Raw genomic sequence first — 17,020 nt, forward strand, 5'->3', positions numbered from 1 at the left:
TTGTTTTATTTGTTTATTTATTATAAGCCATTTTATGCAACCTTTCTCTGATATTCCCAGGGAGATTTGTTATTTGACATTGTCCCCACCAAAATAATAATAAAATAAACAAATCCTTTGAGAGGCACATTAGGTAGCTGTTTCTACGCCAGTCACTTGAGCCAGCACACATGCATGGGGATGATTCCCAGGTAGGTCTGAGTGTGGCTAACTACCACAAAGCAAGAATCAAAATCTGGTTCTCTCAGGCCCCAAGACCATTGCTATTGCCTTAAAGCAGGCATAGGCAACCTCGGCACTCCAGATATTTTGGAACTACAACTCCCATGATCCCTAGCTAACAGGACCAGTGGTCAGGGATGATGGGAATTGTAGTCCCAAAACATCAGGAGGGCCGAGTCTGCCTGTGCCTGCCCTAAACCAAGCTGGCTTTCTGTCCTTCCAAATGTGTCCTTTAAATCAGCTCTAGTTTGCATCATCTGCAGTCAATCATCCGGCATGTAATTCATCCCTTTGGTATTCTAAAAGGTCTACTTTTAGAAAGGATGGTTTCAATCCAAAACTCTTACAATCAGTCATTTCTTATAACGTACCTGGTTTTAAACTGGTGTGTGCATAGGGATTGGGGAGTGGTCTGTTAATCTTGGGTGGTCTCTCTCTCTCTCTCTCTCTCTCTCTCTCTCTCTCTCTCTCTCTCTCTCTTTTTTAAGCCAAGGTTTGATTAAGTGTCTTTTCTCAACAGGTGACTCTTTTTAAATTGTTTTCTTACGGCAACCCATTTATTCCATGGCCTTTGTTCAGCAAGACTTGCTTTTCAAAGTTAACGATCATGTGTGACAACATGCTGAGTACAGATGGCAAACAACAAGTTTTAAGAATGTGGGTATTATGTAACCTGTGCGGGAAGGTATACGTTTAATTTTCTTAATTAATGCACACGGAATGTATCTGCCCTGCTTTATTTACTTGAATATTCCCACTGAGGATATGATTCCTGACTACTTCAGTGTTTGTTACCTTGTATTAAAGGGTAACATGACAGAGAGAATTGATAATAAATGGCACATTGGATACAGGGTATCTATTAAAACTCAATTATCTTTAAGTTCCTGGGGCTGATTCAATTATTATAAGTGCTGCACTGACACTATCAGAAATCCTAATATAACCAGGTATTATTGGATCAGAAGTGAATTCTTGTTTACCTCAGTATTCATACTCCCAGGGATCATTTATTTATTAACAAAATGCATATCCCACTTGCTCAACAGAAGGTAAGTTTGTAAAGAAGACTCTAAAATATTCTTTTTTAAAAAAACACACAACACCCTTCTTCCAATACTTTTCAGATTATGTAGAAGAGCAATATTTTCTTAGCATAGAAAATATGAAACTGTAAGAAAGGGGAAAAAATATTGATTAATTAGTTCCATTTATGGATTGCTTCTCTTGCAATATCTCAAAGCGATTCACAACGAAAACAATAAAATGATTAAATCAATTCTATATGTAAAAAGAATTGAAACCACTTGCATATATAAAAGCAATTCCATATATGGGGGGGTCTGAAATCCAATACAACTATAGACTATTTTTTTATAAAAAAAACCTAAAAGGCTTGTTCAAAAATGAAGGTCTTCAACAGGAAGCTGAAAGTGTAGGGTTGACAGCCCCTACTTTGCACAGAACGTTAAAAAATTCAGGTGTTTGGGGATTTAATCAGCAATACAATGAATTAAATGAGGTGGCTACTCATCTCTGGAACCAAAAACTTTGCTAGAAATAGACCTGAATGTAATAGTTAACCTGTTAACAGCTGCAAAAATCTGCAGAGCTAAAAACTGGAAGAAAAGCAACCCCCAAACAACAGCAGGCTGGTTCGATAAAAATTTGATCGATTATAATAATGATTAAAAGGCAGAAAGGCTTCAGCTTGGAAACACACAGAGCATAAAAATGATAGTCGTGCTCCTTTTGCTCATAATCACCATCAAGTACCATATTTTTCGCTCTACAAGATGCACCAGACCACAAGACGCACGTAGTTTTTGGAGGAGGAAAACAAGAAAAAAAATATTCTGAATCTCAGAAGCCAGAACAGCAAGAGGGATCGTTGTGCAGTGAAAGCAGTAATCCCTCTTGATGTTCTGGCTTCTGGGATAGCTGTGCAGCCTGCATTCACTCCATAAGACGCACACACATTTCCCCTTACTTTTTAGGAGGGAAAAAGTGAGTCTTATAGAGCAAAAAATATGGTATTTAAAGCAGGCATGGAATACTCTCCCATATTTCTCCAACGAAAATAGAGACGTCCTATTTAATAATTATCCTCTGCCCATCTGACTGGGTTGCCCCAGCCACTCTGGGTGGCTTCCAATATATATAAAAACAAAACACTAAACATATTTTTCAAAAAACTTCCTCATATAGGGCTGCCTTCAGGTGTCTTCTAAGGGTTGTATAGTTACTCATCTCTTTAGCTAGGGGTCACATAACTCCAGACCCTTCACCCTTTTCCTAAGGAAAAGTGGGACATTCCAGGATCAATTCAGAAACCGTGACGGCTTCTGCAAATCAGGGACTGTCCCTGGAAAATAGGGATACTTGGAAGTTCTGATATGGTGGGGGTTTTTCAGATTCCCTTCTGGGCAACCCTGCTGGAGCCACTTGGTGGGCAGGGCAGAGGCAAAAGTGGGTGGATCAATAAATCTGAAAGTTACCTTTATACAGTAGGCTAGTGTCTACAAACGCTCCTCTCTATCTTCCATTCCGGCAAGCAAGGATCATTATCAGAGTTTGAGGGCAAATTCTGGCCAAGCAAAAATGCAAGGAAGGTGTGAAGCCAGCCCAGTGAGAGGTGTGGCCTGGGGACAATCTCAAGGACCAGATAAAGGAGCTTGGGTGGATGTATTTTGCCCTCAGGACAGAGGTTCCCCTCCCCTGATATAGATGTACAGTGGTACCTCGGGTTACAGACGCTTCAGGTTACAGATGCTTCAGGTTACAGACTCTTCTAACCCAGAAATAGTACCTCGGGTTAAGAACTTTGCTTCAGGGTGAGAACAGAAATTGCACGGCGGCAGTGGGAGGCCCCATTAGCTAAAGTGGTACCTCAAATTAAGAACAGTTTCAGGTTAAGAACGGATCTCCAGAATGAATTAAGTTATTAACCCAAGCTACCACTGTATATTGCCTCCAAACATTGCTCTGAATTGTGTTCTTACTGATTTGCCGCTTTGGAAACTGACAACCAACCTTTGGCAGGCTGAATGTGGACGGAGTTATTTCAAAAAAAATTAATATTGTTCACATTTTCTGGACCATGTGAGATATTTTTTCAGCAGAAAGGTCTATTCCTTTGGGAGGGAGCTCCTTGTTTTGCTAATGTTTACAGAAGAAACAATATTAATTTATAGATCAGACCTAGTATTTCTGAGCTCCTGAGTTCCTATAACTTTATAAACGATCCCCCTGGCATGGCAAGTTTCACATGAGAAATCAACTCCCATGAGCCCCTTCTTGAGGTTATTCACAAACAACTCCATGCTCTTAGTAGTCAGCCAAATAAGCATGAGAAAATAATAAATATGGAAATAAATTTAATCTCTCTCTCTCTCTATATATATGTGTGTGTATATATAGATACCTTATGGAGCAGGGAGCAACTATCCATTAAGGAGGGCTAGATACCATACATTAATAGCAATCAGACCTTCAACTACTTGTTTTATATTTCTGCAGCTGTATGTCTTTTGAGTATAATTTGAACTTCCTGAGATGGTAGGACTTCCTTTTTCTGCTGATGGGGCAAATCAAATGCAAAGGATTTGTGTTCTTGTGTGTTTTGTTTGATTCTTTAAGTCCCTGAAATGTCAACACCACTTAGGACAAATGTCAAGCATTCAGAATTCATGTAGTCCTACAGCTGCATAAAACTATGAGCTGTTGAAGGACCGTAAAATGTGTCACTGGCTGTTGGCTAACAATTTGCAGGTGCATATCGTCCCAGGAAACCTTTCCAATCATGTGAAATTTATAGGCTATGTCTGAAGCCCACAGTGGATTCATCCAAGCAATTAGTGTTCTATGTTTTTATGGGTCTTGTTAAAATTGAGTAGAAAGAAGAAATGGCAATCTACTATATATTTTGGAAAGTGATTTGTCTGTCTGATCTCTATGGGTTCGGACGCCATTCAGCATATCATCACCCAGTTGGCATCAGGGTTCCTGCAGTAGAGGAGGTCTTTGTCTGCATTTGAATGTTGGACACCATTTTGAATCAAAACGACAGACCAAAACATGACTTCACCCAATTTGGTGTGATGGTTCAAAACTGGACTGATTTGGATGCCTCTAAAGCTATTGTCACCCAATCTGCTATTACATCACCCAAACCATAATAAAAGAATGTAAATATCAATGATGATGATGATGATTAATTTACACCCTGCCTGTCTGACTACGTTGCCCCAGCCACTCTGAGCAGCTTCCAACATATATAAAAACATAAGGTAATGGAAAAGGACCCCTGGACGGTTAAGTCAAAGGCGACAATGGGGTTGTAGCACTCATCTCACTTTCAGGCCGAGGGCGTCAGTGGTTTAGACCACAACACCACCCGCTCCCTATAAAAACGTATGTATAATAAAAGTATATAAAAACATAGTAAAAGGTTAAATCTTAAAAAGCTTCCCTATACAGGGCTACCTTCAGATGTTTCCTAAATGTTATATAATTCTATATAATTATGCATCTCCTTAACAACTGATAGGAGGGCATTCCACAGGGTGGGCACTACTGTTGAGAAGGCCATCTGCCTAGTTTCCTGTAGCTTCACTTCTCAGTGAGGGAACCACCAGAAGGCCCTTGGTGCTGGATCTCAGTGTCGGGGCTGAGTGATGGGGTGAAGACGCTCCTTCTTGTTTACAGGATCAGTGAATAATAATAATAATAATAATAATAATAATAATAATAATAATAATAACCTTTAGCAAAGCTCACCATATAAAACCTCATCTGCCCAGCAGGAAAGTGGACAAACCTTGTGGACTAAGGAATTCCATGAGTGTAGCCATAGATAAAGATGTGTCTCTCATCCCAACAAATTGTGTCTCCATTGCAAGCAAAATACAGCAAATTGCATTCTCTCTATGTATATCACCTGTATGAAGCCTCTATGTTTTCCTCTCCAAGGTTAACCCCAGCCCCATGGCTGTTTAGGACCATGACTCACACTCCACCTATGTTGCAGCCCCAAACCAAACTGAGGAAACACTGTTAGTTGCCCCTTGTGCGTCAGAAGCACACCAGCTCCCATGCTGTGGAATACGCTTCAGGCAGAGTTTCAGCAGACATTCTCATTTATGATTTTCAGGATTCGCTTGAAGACCTTTTTCTGTTGACAGGCTGATACAGCTGTTTAAACTTCCTTGATTAGCCAATCATTTTAATGATTATTTTGTCTTGTTTCTATGATGTTTTAGGTTTTATTGTACATGTATTTAGAGCCGTTCCCATCTGCTTATCTTTCTTCTTTCTTTGGTCTTCTCCTTTGCTTTTCGGCTAGCCGTGCTGTGGAGGGCAGACATGGTCAACTTTTTTGTGTTGCCGGCTGAACGGACATGGCCTGTAGCCAATGTCTGGCCAGCCGGCAAGGCACTGCCCATCTGGCAGGGCCACTGATTGGCCCATTTAACGCTGGCATTTTTGCAAGGGATCCCCGCCCCTTGATTCTGCCGGCCGGGGAATTCCCCTAAAAACTGTACGTGGGCCATAGTGGTTGAGGGTGGTGGACGGAGGCAACTTCCACAATCAGCACCCACCTGAAAAGGGGTGAGAGGCCATTGCTGTACACAATCATGATATTTTATATCCGTCGGCAGTATATTAATATTTTGCTTAATAAAGCATGTGGTTTTGTTCTAAACTGAGAGGCAGTGTGGTGTAGTGGTTAAGAGCGGTGGACTCGTAATCTGGTGAACTGAGTTCACGTCCCCACTCCTCCACATGCAGCTGCTGGGTGACCTTGGAGTAGTCACAGCTCTCTGAAGTCTCTCAGCCCCACTCACCTCACAGAGTGTTTGTTGTGGGGGAGGAAGGGAAAGGAGATTGTTAGCTGCTTGGAGACTCCTTTGGGTAATGATAAAGCAGGATATCAAATCCAAACTCTTCTTCTTCTTATTCAGCAACAAAGACAGAAACCCTTATTGCTATGATAGCATCAACTAGCCTAGAAGGAAGGCTAACTGTGTGCGTGTGTACGTCTGTGCTGTAAAATTAGTTTGCAAGTAAGAATTCCTCTCCAGCTCCTGAATCATGAATAAGATTGCCAACTTGCAAAACTGATCCCATATCTCTCTTTGTTGTTGTTGTTTAGTCGTTTAGTCGTGTCCGACTCTTCGTGACCCCATGGACCAGAGCACGCCAGGCACTTCTGTCCTCCACTGCCTCCCGCAGTTTGATCAAACTCATGCTGGTAGCTTCAAGAACACCATCCACCATCTCTTTGGAGCAGAGCAAATCTAGCATGTGTCAGTGGTAAAGCTAGGGAGCTAAGTCCAAGAATTGGACAGATCTGGGGCAGACCCTAGCAGCAGATTTTGGTGATCCAAGGGGCAAAACCAGAGTCTTTTATTCTGCTTGATTGGCAAGGCATAGTTTGAGAACAGACAGAAGTTTGATATCTCTATTTTAGACAGTACTTTTGTGGTCACGACAAAGTAAAGGCCTACTTTACTTCCAATAGACACAGCTGTAACACATAATGCCATGATTTCAGCAGCCATGTGGACATTTTGGTTGCCCAATTCAAGGGCATGTTGTGATGAATCTGGGATTTATCCCTGTTTGACAGTCATTCTGTTTAATTCATTTGGACCATCTTTCAATTGCAGCCACTTTAAATCAGCAATCTACCCTCAAATATATCTGTTTGTTGGAGTGTACATTAAGGTTACCAGATTTTTTCAATGAATCCGGGGCACTTTTCATCTTCAATGGATTTTGTATGGGGACTGATTTGTAAATCCGGGGACTGTCTCCGGGAAACGGGGACGTCTGGTAACCTTAGTTTACATGCACATTTGTGCTCTCAAACACCAGAAAATGGTATTTGGTGATTAGTTTGCAACAGCTAGGCAAGGCATAATGAACTTTAGGACGAAATGTATTTCATGTTTTGTTTAACTAATATACTGAGTCTGCTCCCATTTGTTTTATGTTATGTATTAATTGTGTCCCACCCCAGCCAAATCCTTTTTTAAGAAAAGAAAAATCCCTCTTTACTAAGGTTGTCCTGGGACATGAAGAACAGCAGTAAGCAATCAGCCCCATAGTCACACAACAGATTGGGTATGTGGGGCATATGGTGAACACTTGTGTACAGCTTTTAAAAGCTCGTTCCACAGGAAGTATTAAAAGTCAGCATTGTTAGCCTGGCCACACTTCTAGACAAGTGAAACTACTTGGCTATCCACATTTGTGACACAATGCAAGGATGAAATATGTGAGGTTCTAAATATGGCTATCAAAAAAACCAACAACAACAACCCCAAAATGCATTCTATCTTCCTATATGAAATTAAGCACTATACTCCAGTCCAATGGGCTGGCTCTGGAATTCACATAATAATTCTTCCCCTCCATGTATTTCATGGATAATTCAGGGGGCCCTGTGTGAGCTGTTCATCCTATTCATGCCTACTCACATTTCACTACGCCATAGTACTTTGCCTAGCCATGTACCTTAGAGCTCTGCTTCAGGTTCTGGACATGTGTGTATGTAACTTATCTACATTTAGAAGGATTTGGGAATAAAGCCTGGGGTAAGGTAAAGGTAAAGGGACCCCTGACCATTAGGTCCACTTGTGACTGACTCTGGGGTTGCGACGCTCATCTCGCGGCATACAGCTTCCGGGTCATGTGGCCAGCATGTCTAAGCCGCTTCTGGCGAACCAGAGCAGCGCACGGAAACGCCGTTTACCTTCCCGCCAGAGCAGTACCTATTTATCTACTTGCACTTTGACGTGCTTTCAAACTGCTAGATTGGCAGGAGCAGGGACCGAGCAACGGGCGCTCACCCCGTCGCGGGGATTCGAACCACGACCTTCTGATCAGCAAGTCCTAGGCTGTGTGGTTTAACCCACAGCGCCACCCGCATCCCTAAGCCTGGGGGTAGCCAAGACAAAATTGGGTGGCACGCACACACATCAAGTGAGAGGCATTATTACAGTTCAAGGAGACCTTCTAGCCAGGCAAAAGCACCCCAAGGGTGTATTGATGTGTGACTGTTTAGGGGGAAATCTAGCTAGGAGAAGCCCAGAGAACCATTCAGCCCAGACACTGAGGTCCAGCTCCAATGACCTGGTGGTTCATTCACTGCAAGAAGTAAGCTTACAGGGTTGCATCTGCCCTGTGGAATACCCTCCCATCAGATGTCAAGGAGATAAGTAACTATACTACCTTTAGAAGACATCTGAAGGCAGCCCTGTACAGGGAAGTTTTTAATGTTTGATAATGTTTCTGTATATTCTGGAAGCCACCCAAATTGGCTGGGGCAACCCAGTCAGATGGGGGGTATTACAAATATTATTATTATTATTATTATTATTATCATCATCATCATCATCGTTATTATTGCCTTTTAGGCCTTGTTTGCCTTGTTGAGAGGTGCAGACTTGCCTATTATAGTCGAGATGAAATTTGAAACAGAACTTCCTTCCATCCTGGCTCACTTCATACTCTTAGCCTCTATGCTCTAAAAAGAAAGCTATATCCCATTATCTAAACCATATGTTCTGCAGCAACGCTTAAATTTCTAAAATAAGTATTTCTGACCAAGTAGAAATGCCAAAAAGAGAGAGATTCTGTTCTAATCATTACTGCATATTTGCGACAGTGTGGCAGATGTGCAATCCATACATATAAATGCGATGCCAGGAGCTCAGTCTTTGCCAGGGCCACAGTTGAATTATATTTTGATCCAAGCTGGAGCACACATGTTTAATTTTCTTCCATATTGCTGTCATTTGCATGGGAACAGAGGATGGCCAAGTCATGCAAAATTTATTAAAGAGTAAAAAAAACAAAAACGACCCAAAACCTAAAGATGGACTCTTTCAATTTATCTGACTTGTTTTAATTACTCAAAGGTCCATGATGGATTATCGCTCTAGCCTGGGGTACAAAGAGCATCGCAAAAAGTAAGCTGCGTTATGAGTGATCACAACATGGCTTATTCTTGATGTCCTCTATAAATCGTACATCATTATCGTCAAAAGAACATGCCTTCAGACTGTTCTCCTCTCTGCATGTACTCTTCTTTATGAACTGCTCTTTTGGAATTTGTTAACAATAGAGGGGGGACAAATCTCCCAAGGTTGGGCATATGGATGTGATCAATATTTGGTACTGCTGGCTCTTTTAAAAACTACTGGAATAGCTGCCCATTTCAATGTATTAAAATGAGTTGCATGGAAGGTACCTGCCGCAAACAGACTCATGCTTCTGTGCTATCTCATTGGGATAGCAAAGGTCTATTATTTCCTACAAAAGACAGTGAAAGAATGAGGTGATGCAATTTTAAAAACAGTGCTGGAAATAAAGGGGAAAACATCTTGTACATCGAGAAAGACTGGACCTATTTTGACCTCTAAATCTGATTTTCAGCTGCTGATGTCTATCTGTGCTTGATGAACCCACTCCAGCGGGAGGTCAAGGGAAGGATGGAATGAACAACAGATAAGAGACAGCAAGGAAAAGAATATTGGTGAGTTTGTCTAACAAAGTTATCGACCTTTTCCTGCTTTGCCATCTGTCTGGGAGGAAAAAACAGGAGACACCACCATTGCATCTTCACCTTCACCCTTTCTGCCAATGAGTAAACACATGACCCATTACAATTCATACCTGAGTCACTCGTCTCTTACTTCCCCCTGCTAGGTGCTCTTGGAGGAAACTGATTTTCTAGATCTATTTCAATTTGCTTGCCCTATATGGTGACCTGTGTTGAGAGAGACAGGGGAAATGTGCCCCTGCTAATTCTCCTTGACCAAAGCAAGCTCCCAAGGATGATTTTGCTCTAGGAGGCTTACTTTGGTCAGAATTGAGTATACACTTCCAGAGTTAATACTAAATACATTACTTTCGGTAAATGAACCAACATAGCTGCTAGAGGGCCATGAAAATTTGTGTGCTAGGTATTTTAGACTCATCTGCCCATGTACTATCTGAAACCAAAGGGGCACATTGGTTAAAGGTAAAAGGTAAAGGGACCCCTGACCATTAGGTCCAGTTGTGGCTGACTCTGGGGTTGTGGCGCTCATCTCGCTTTATTGGCCGAGGGAGCCGGCGTACAGCTTCCGGTTCATGTGGCCAGCATGACTAAGCTGCTTCTGGTGAACCAGAGCAGTGCACGGAAACACCATTTACCTTCCCACCAGAGCGGTACCTATTTATCTACTTGCACTTGGACTTGCTTTCGAACTGCTAGGTTGGCAGGAGCAGGGACCAAGCAATGGGAGCTCACCCTGTCTCGGGGATTCGAACCGCCGACCTTCTGATCGGCAAGCCCTAGGCTCTGTTGTTTAACCCACAGTGCCACCTGCGTCCCTGGCACATTGGTTACCAGATATAAATTCCATCCCCCAGCTCTCCTACCCCACTAATGGGAGTTTGAGTTCAACAATAAGTGTCAAACCACAGACTTCCAATCCCAGCATTAGTGTTCATTACAGTGTGGTCTTCTTATTCTGAGTGGGAACACTCCTTCATTATTTTTGTTTTTCACAAGCTGTATGCAGGATGCTGGTTTTTGTATTTTGATTAAAAAAGAAAATACAGTATGTAAAATATAAAATTATAATTCCCTGGATTCCTAGGTCCAGGTTTGGGGTACATACTCTTTGGTTTTTGAGCCCCAGCAGAGATTTAAAATTACAAAACATGCAGCAAAGTAGAGCATGGAAATATAGCCTGTTAGACCGTTGTAATATCCCTAAGTTCCTTCAAAAGTTCCCCACTTCCCTTAGCATAGAAAGAGACCACATGTTTGGTAAGTTAAAAATGATTGATTTACAAACTCTTCAAAGGTCAGATTCATGTGCCGTTCCATACAGCAGCAAGAAAAGACAGACAGTTTAACTTAGATTCCAAAAATTGTAAGAGTTTCTAAATTATTTTAATAGAAAGGCAAAAATGGCATGCTTAAGCCATGTGGTCTAAATTTGGAGCATCCAGCTTAGACTTCCTTACTGCTAGGGTTCATATGGTGGAAGTGAGAGAACAAAGAGTTTGGTAAGCCTTCTTCCCAAGGTGAGAGGGTGTGACCTAGCTAAGCCTGGCAAGACTCTGTGGACTTAACCCCTTCATGCATTAAAGTTAAGTATGTTGTTTATATGAGGCTGACTTATTCCACAGGGGACACTGACATATTAGGACTACTATGGAATTATATGGAACCACAAAGAGTGTTAGAACTATGTTCCTTTGATGACCAGCAACAGTGCTTAGTTATCCTGCACCTTCTGTAACAGGAGAGGTTCTTCAGCTCAGATAAATAGTCGCACAACCTGACATTCTTTTCATGCAACTCTACTATTAATACTATTTGTGTGGTAAACAGAAACAAGAGCTGTCAACCTTCTCAAGTTAATTTACTATACTGGAGAAAATACATAGCCCATGTGTGAATAATATTCCACCAGCAGTTATGGATTAAAAGAGGGTGGGGGAGATGGAAAATTAGAGAACATCATCTCATGTAGAATAAGGTCCCTTGTTGTTGCTAATAAAATAATTCACTTCTGGGGTGTTTAAATTCATGTTTTTAATAGTATTTCCCAAAGTGTTCAAGGTACAAACTCCCATACACATGCGGGCACACACACGCCCGCAAACATGTCTTCAATTTTAGGCATTCAGTGGTACCAATATGGAGAAAAGCTTCCTTCCATCTGCTTCCTCGGCAGTTACTTATTCCTTCAGAGTAAATGGAACAGCTCTGGCAGCAGATTTACAAACAATAGAACACTATTGCATGATCTGGCAATCACTGCACTGCACTCAACATTTCCCCTATATCTGCTTCTCATATCGAGTGCAACTTATGCATTCTGGGGATAGTGCCTAAAGTCAAAATCACATATAGTCAAAACCAGTGCTTTTTTCTGGGGAGAGACAGGCGTGCGCATACCCCTAAACATTTTGTAAATCTAAGGGGAGAAGAAACTAATTTTTAAAAAATAGTTTCTTCTCTAGCATGGTGAATCGGCCTCATTTCCTGTCATGGTGTTTCCTGAGTCTCAGATGGAAGCGGGCGTTTAATGTGTGAAGTAGGAGTTAGAATCTAGCACTGTGATTGGTCAGTTTTGTTGTTACCACCTCCAATGGTGGCTTCGTTTCCTTTCCCAGTGTTTCCTGAGTCTCAGACGGAAGCAAGCGTTTAATGTGTGAAGCAGTATGGAATGTGGATGCGGGGTGTTTTACTGATGAAAGTTTGGCCTCAATATGAGTAATGCATGTTCTTTGTACTTTTGGCCACTTACTGCATTTATTTTCCCCGATTTGAACTATAAAATGGTGATTTTCTTGAGTCAAAATGAGAGTACCCCTAAACATTTTTTAAGGGGGGGGGGGAAGCACTGGTCAAATCACATTGGGTGCAATGGTGGTTGCTACAGCCTCCCCCCCCCCACCTTCCCCCTTTCTTTTTCTTTTTAACTTTTTCAAGCGTATAAAACTAAATGCACACAAGTTAAATGTGTGTAAGTTGTGAATGTACTGTATACAAACGCATAACTGCTTGCTTCTTAATACTAATAGCTTAAATACTAATAGCTAGAAATTGGAAATAATCCAAATGTACATCAATGGCATAATCTGTGCATAACACTTTCTGCAAAGCACACACACACACACGCACACCAAAAAAAACACAAAAAACCTGTGTGGCAAAAGAAAGGAGAGGCATTTGTGGCAGTCTGGTTGCTATTCATCCAGCAAATGAACAATGACTCTAGGACAAACTGTATCTGACGCATTCTGTAATATATGGTTGTTAATATTTTCCTTCATATTGATATTATTGTTTACATGTGAGCTATGCCTTTGGGTTTGTGGAAGAGGAGAGGGAGGATGTTCCAGTTGTTTTTTTTTAGAAGTCAATAAAAATTAAGGGGGAAAAGTTTATGCATGGGTGACATGCATATTCTTTGAATAAAGTAGACCTCTTTTTTAAATAATAATAAAAAACTGAAACAAAAAACAAACCAGTGGGTGGTGAACAGTGGTTACTGTATAACTGTTGACACTGAAAGAGCGGCCAAAGTAGGAATTATCAAATCCGGTGGCTATCATTGTTCAATACGTTTAGTGCTACAATCACCTGGTTCTTTCTTCATTATACAACTTACAGAAGACCAAAGAGTATGCCAGTCTATAACATCAAAATAATTATTTCATGTAGCAAAAATCTGATCCAGTGAAGAAAAACGTGACATTTAGTGACTTGACATTAGGTAATGGAAAGAAAAGCTGAAAACTGCCTTTCAGTTTGCATGCACAACCCAAAATTTCTATGTTAATTACACAACAAACCTGGGGCTTGTGAAATAAAGAACACAGGGTTTATATGTTTTTTAGCAGTACCCTCCATGGAAAAATCCCTCTTCGTTCTCCACTGTAAGAAGAAAAAACAGTATTTTCAATAAATGTCAGTTTTTATATAGTATACAGGCTTTTATAGTATACAAGCTTTACAAGAAAAATCTAATTTGCAAAGATAAACCACCATACATATTTATACATTTATTTGTACTTTATTACTGTTTGGAAACATTAGTATAATACATTGGTACCTCAGGTTACAGACGCTTCAGGTTACAGATTCCGCTAACCCAGAAATAGTACCTCGGGTTAAGAACTTTGCTTCAGGATGAGAACAGAAATCGTGCTGCGGTGGCAGCGGGAGGCCCCATTACCTAAAGTGGAACCTCAGGTTAAGAACAGTTTCAGGTTAAGAACAGACCCCCAGAACGAATTAAGTTCTTAACCCAAGGTACCACTGTACAGGGAGATATGAAATCAAGCCAAGTAAGATTGTCTTCTATGAGCACGGTCTTCACAGTGAGTCCGTAAGTGACTGTGGAGGTCAATTCTGGATCCACACATCTTTCCACATTAGGGACAGAGGTTTCTGGTTGGGAGTTGATCACAGTGAGGGTTTGCCAAACATGCCTTCATCTTAGCACATTTCTCCCTTTTGTCCTGAGTTTGTGCATCTTCAAAGTCCACGGCACCTTTGGTAAAGGCTGTTCTCCTACTGGAGTGCTCGCAGGCCAGTGTTTCCCAGTTGTCAGTGTTTAGACTACAGTGGTGCCTCGCAAGACGAAAATAATTCGTTCCGCGAGTCTTTTCGTCTTGCGATGTTTTTTGTCTTGCGAAGCACGGTCCGTCGCAACTGCACCTCTTCAAGCGGCTTTAAGAAAAAAGCGCAAGACGTTTTCGTCTTGCGAAGCAAGCCCATAGGGAAATTTGTCTAGCGAAGCAATGCAAAACCGAAAAACCCTTTCGTCTAGCGAGTTTTTCATCTTGCGAGGCATTCGTCTTGCAGGGCACCACTGTACATTTTTAAAGATATGCCTTGAGAGAGCTTTTAAACCTTTTTTGTTGACCACCAGCATTCCACTTTCCATTTTAAAGTTCGGAATAGAGTAGTTGCTTTGGAAGACATTAATCAGGCATCTGAACAACATGACCAGTCCAACGAAGTTGATGTTGAAGAATCATTGCTTTGACACTCGTGATCTTTGCTTCTTCCAGGACACTGGCATTAGTTTGCCCAAAGCTTGTCCAGTACCAATGCTACTAGGTGGTGGTCAAAAAGCATAGAATCATAGAGTTGTAGAGTTGTGGCACACACTGAATGACTAACTAAAAAAATCATAGTAACGTTTCTGAATATAACAATTTTTTAGCAAGTGTCCCGGAAACCAATTCATGCAGCTCTGTGAACTTGCGTTGAACTACTGTCTCTCCCCTTCGAAGAGAAGCAACTTCAGCGCTAGTCAAAACTTCCCTGCCATCGAATAATGAATGCAAGCTGTTCCTTGCTCTGGTAAACAGGACATTTTTGGTAAAGAAAACAGCTGGGGCATGAAAACAAAGTGTTTGCATTTCAATATACTGTATTTTTTGCTCTATAAGACTCACTTTTCCCCTCCTAAAAAGTAAGGGGAAATGTGTGTGCATCTTATGGAGCGAATGCAGGCTGCGCAGCTATCCCAGAAGCCAGAACAGCAAGAGGGATAGCTGCTTTCGCTGCTTTCTTGTTTTCCTCCTCCAAAAACTAGATGTGTCTTGTAGTCTGGTGCGTCTTATAGAGTGAAAAATACAGTTTCTCTCTCAAAAAGGGATTATTTAATTTTTTAAAAAAATACTCTTCCCTCCCCAGCAGTGGAGGTTGGTGCATGATAGCAAATGAGGCATTGCCCCCACCAAACTCAGCTACCACTCACCTTCTTAGTTAAAGCCATTCCACAGAGAAGCATCCCTTGTCAACTTCCTCATCCTAAGCCTCAGTGCTTTTCTAGCACAGGGTAGAGAACCTAAGGCCCGGGGTCCAGATGCGGCCCAATTGCCTTCTTGATCTGGCCCGTGGATGATCCAGGAATCAGTGTGATTTTACATGAGTAGAATGTGTGCTTTTATTTAAAAAGCATCTCTGGGTTATTTGTGGAGCATAGGAATTTGTTCATTCCCCTCCCCCCCCCAAAAAAATATAGTCTGGCCCACCACATGGTCTGAGGGACGGTGGACCGGCCCTTGGCTGAAAAAGGTTGCTGACCTCTGCTCTAGCAGAACTCAGCAGGAAGAAGGATGAGGACAAAGAATTAGTGGGCTTTGCCTGCCGTTGGTTCCGGCGCCACCTGCTGTTTGTCTCCCTGCCTTCAGCCCTACCAATTTCAATGGGCACCAGCCACCACTGTTCCTCAGCTGTACTCTCTCTGAATCACTAGCACCCTGCACTGCGCTGCGCTTAACAAAAGGAAAAAAGAACACTCATTATTAACACTTGATTCTGAGAATCTGGTCCTTAATTGAATTGATCCAGAGTGATTGTTTGGTGCTCTTGTTTTAAATAACATTCAGATGCACAGGCATTCTTTCCACATGCCACGGGGTATTTTGTTAACCACAGAAGGCGGGGATTTAATCTGGTACAGCACCAAAAGCAACACGACCTGTGACCTGGGCGGGGTCACCGATATGGCACCCACATTGAATGACTTTTGCCAGGTCCCCCCGGCCTGTTTTACACATTTGTCTGCATCCTTATGGAGCGTACAAGCAGGGAATGATCTTTGGCACCCAGACACCTGTGTCCGATACTTTTATGTGCAGTCATTTCTGCCTGTGGAACACATGTTGCAGTTATGAGTGACAGCCGCTACCTGAACAGAGCGTGTTTGTTTACTGGAAGTGGCAGGAGGTAAATCAAGGGTGAGGAACATGTTGATGTGGACTCCAACTCCCATCAGACCCAATCAGAGCATGGGCACCGGTCAGGAATGATGGGAGTTGCCATCTAGCAACATGTTTCGGAAACTCTGGTTCATTGGATTCCATGGTTTTACTCTGAAATATCCCAACTAAGTGTACATTAAATGTTTTTGCCCATTTTGGCCGCAGCCTGTTGCATGGTCTTCAGGCAAATGAGACCATCACTTGTATACCACTTTGGGTTCCAAAATGGATGAAAGAGAGGATGTAAACGTAAGGAAAATTAAATAAATAAATCGCATTCTATACCCAGGAATAATTGAACTCAGTGAGGGCTTACTTCTGAATAAATATGTGGAGTGATTTCACTGCATGGCTAATGGAATTCCTGACTGCAGGCGTTAATTCTGAAGCCTTCTAAAATACTTCACCAGCCAGATAAATGTAACCTTTTTTCTTCTTTTGGAGAAGTTTTGTAAATACAGTAGTACCTCCGGTTACGTAACCCTCTGGTTGCGTAAAC

The 17,020-nt window shown here is 41.8% G+C and overlaps 1 long non-coding RNA gene across 2 annotated transcripts in view; it reads left to right on the forward strand.

The window, feature by feature from the left end:
• The first annotated feature begins 724 nt into the window (after window positions 1–724).
• The window catches only part of LOC308589459, a 42,479-nt gene continuing 26,183 nt past the window's right edge, over window positions 725–17,020 (forward strand). The window contains exons 1-2 of one of the 2 annotated variants that reach the window (XR_014009277.1): window positions 725–879; window positions 9,667–9,766. This is a non-coding gene — a long non-coding RNA (uncharacterized lncRNA). The remainder of the gene's footprint in view (window positions 880–9,666; window positions 9,767–17,020) is intronic. The other variant, XR_014009278.1, reaches the window with a different exon arrangement.

The sequence above is a fragment of the Podarcis bocagei genome, assembly GCF_964188305.1.
Source record: "Podarcis bocagei genome assembly, chromosome: 6".
In the NCBI taxonomy this organism is placed as follows: Eukaryota; Metazoa; Chordata; class Lepidosauria; order Squamata; family Lacertidae; genus Podarcis; species Podarcis bocagei.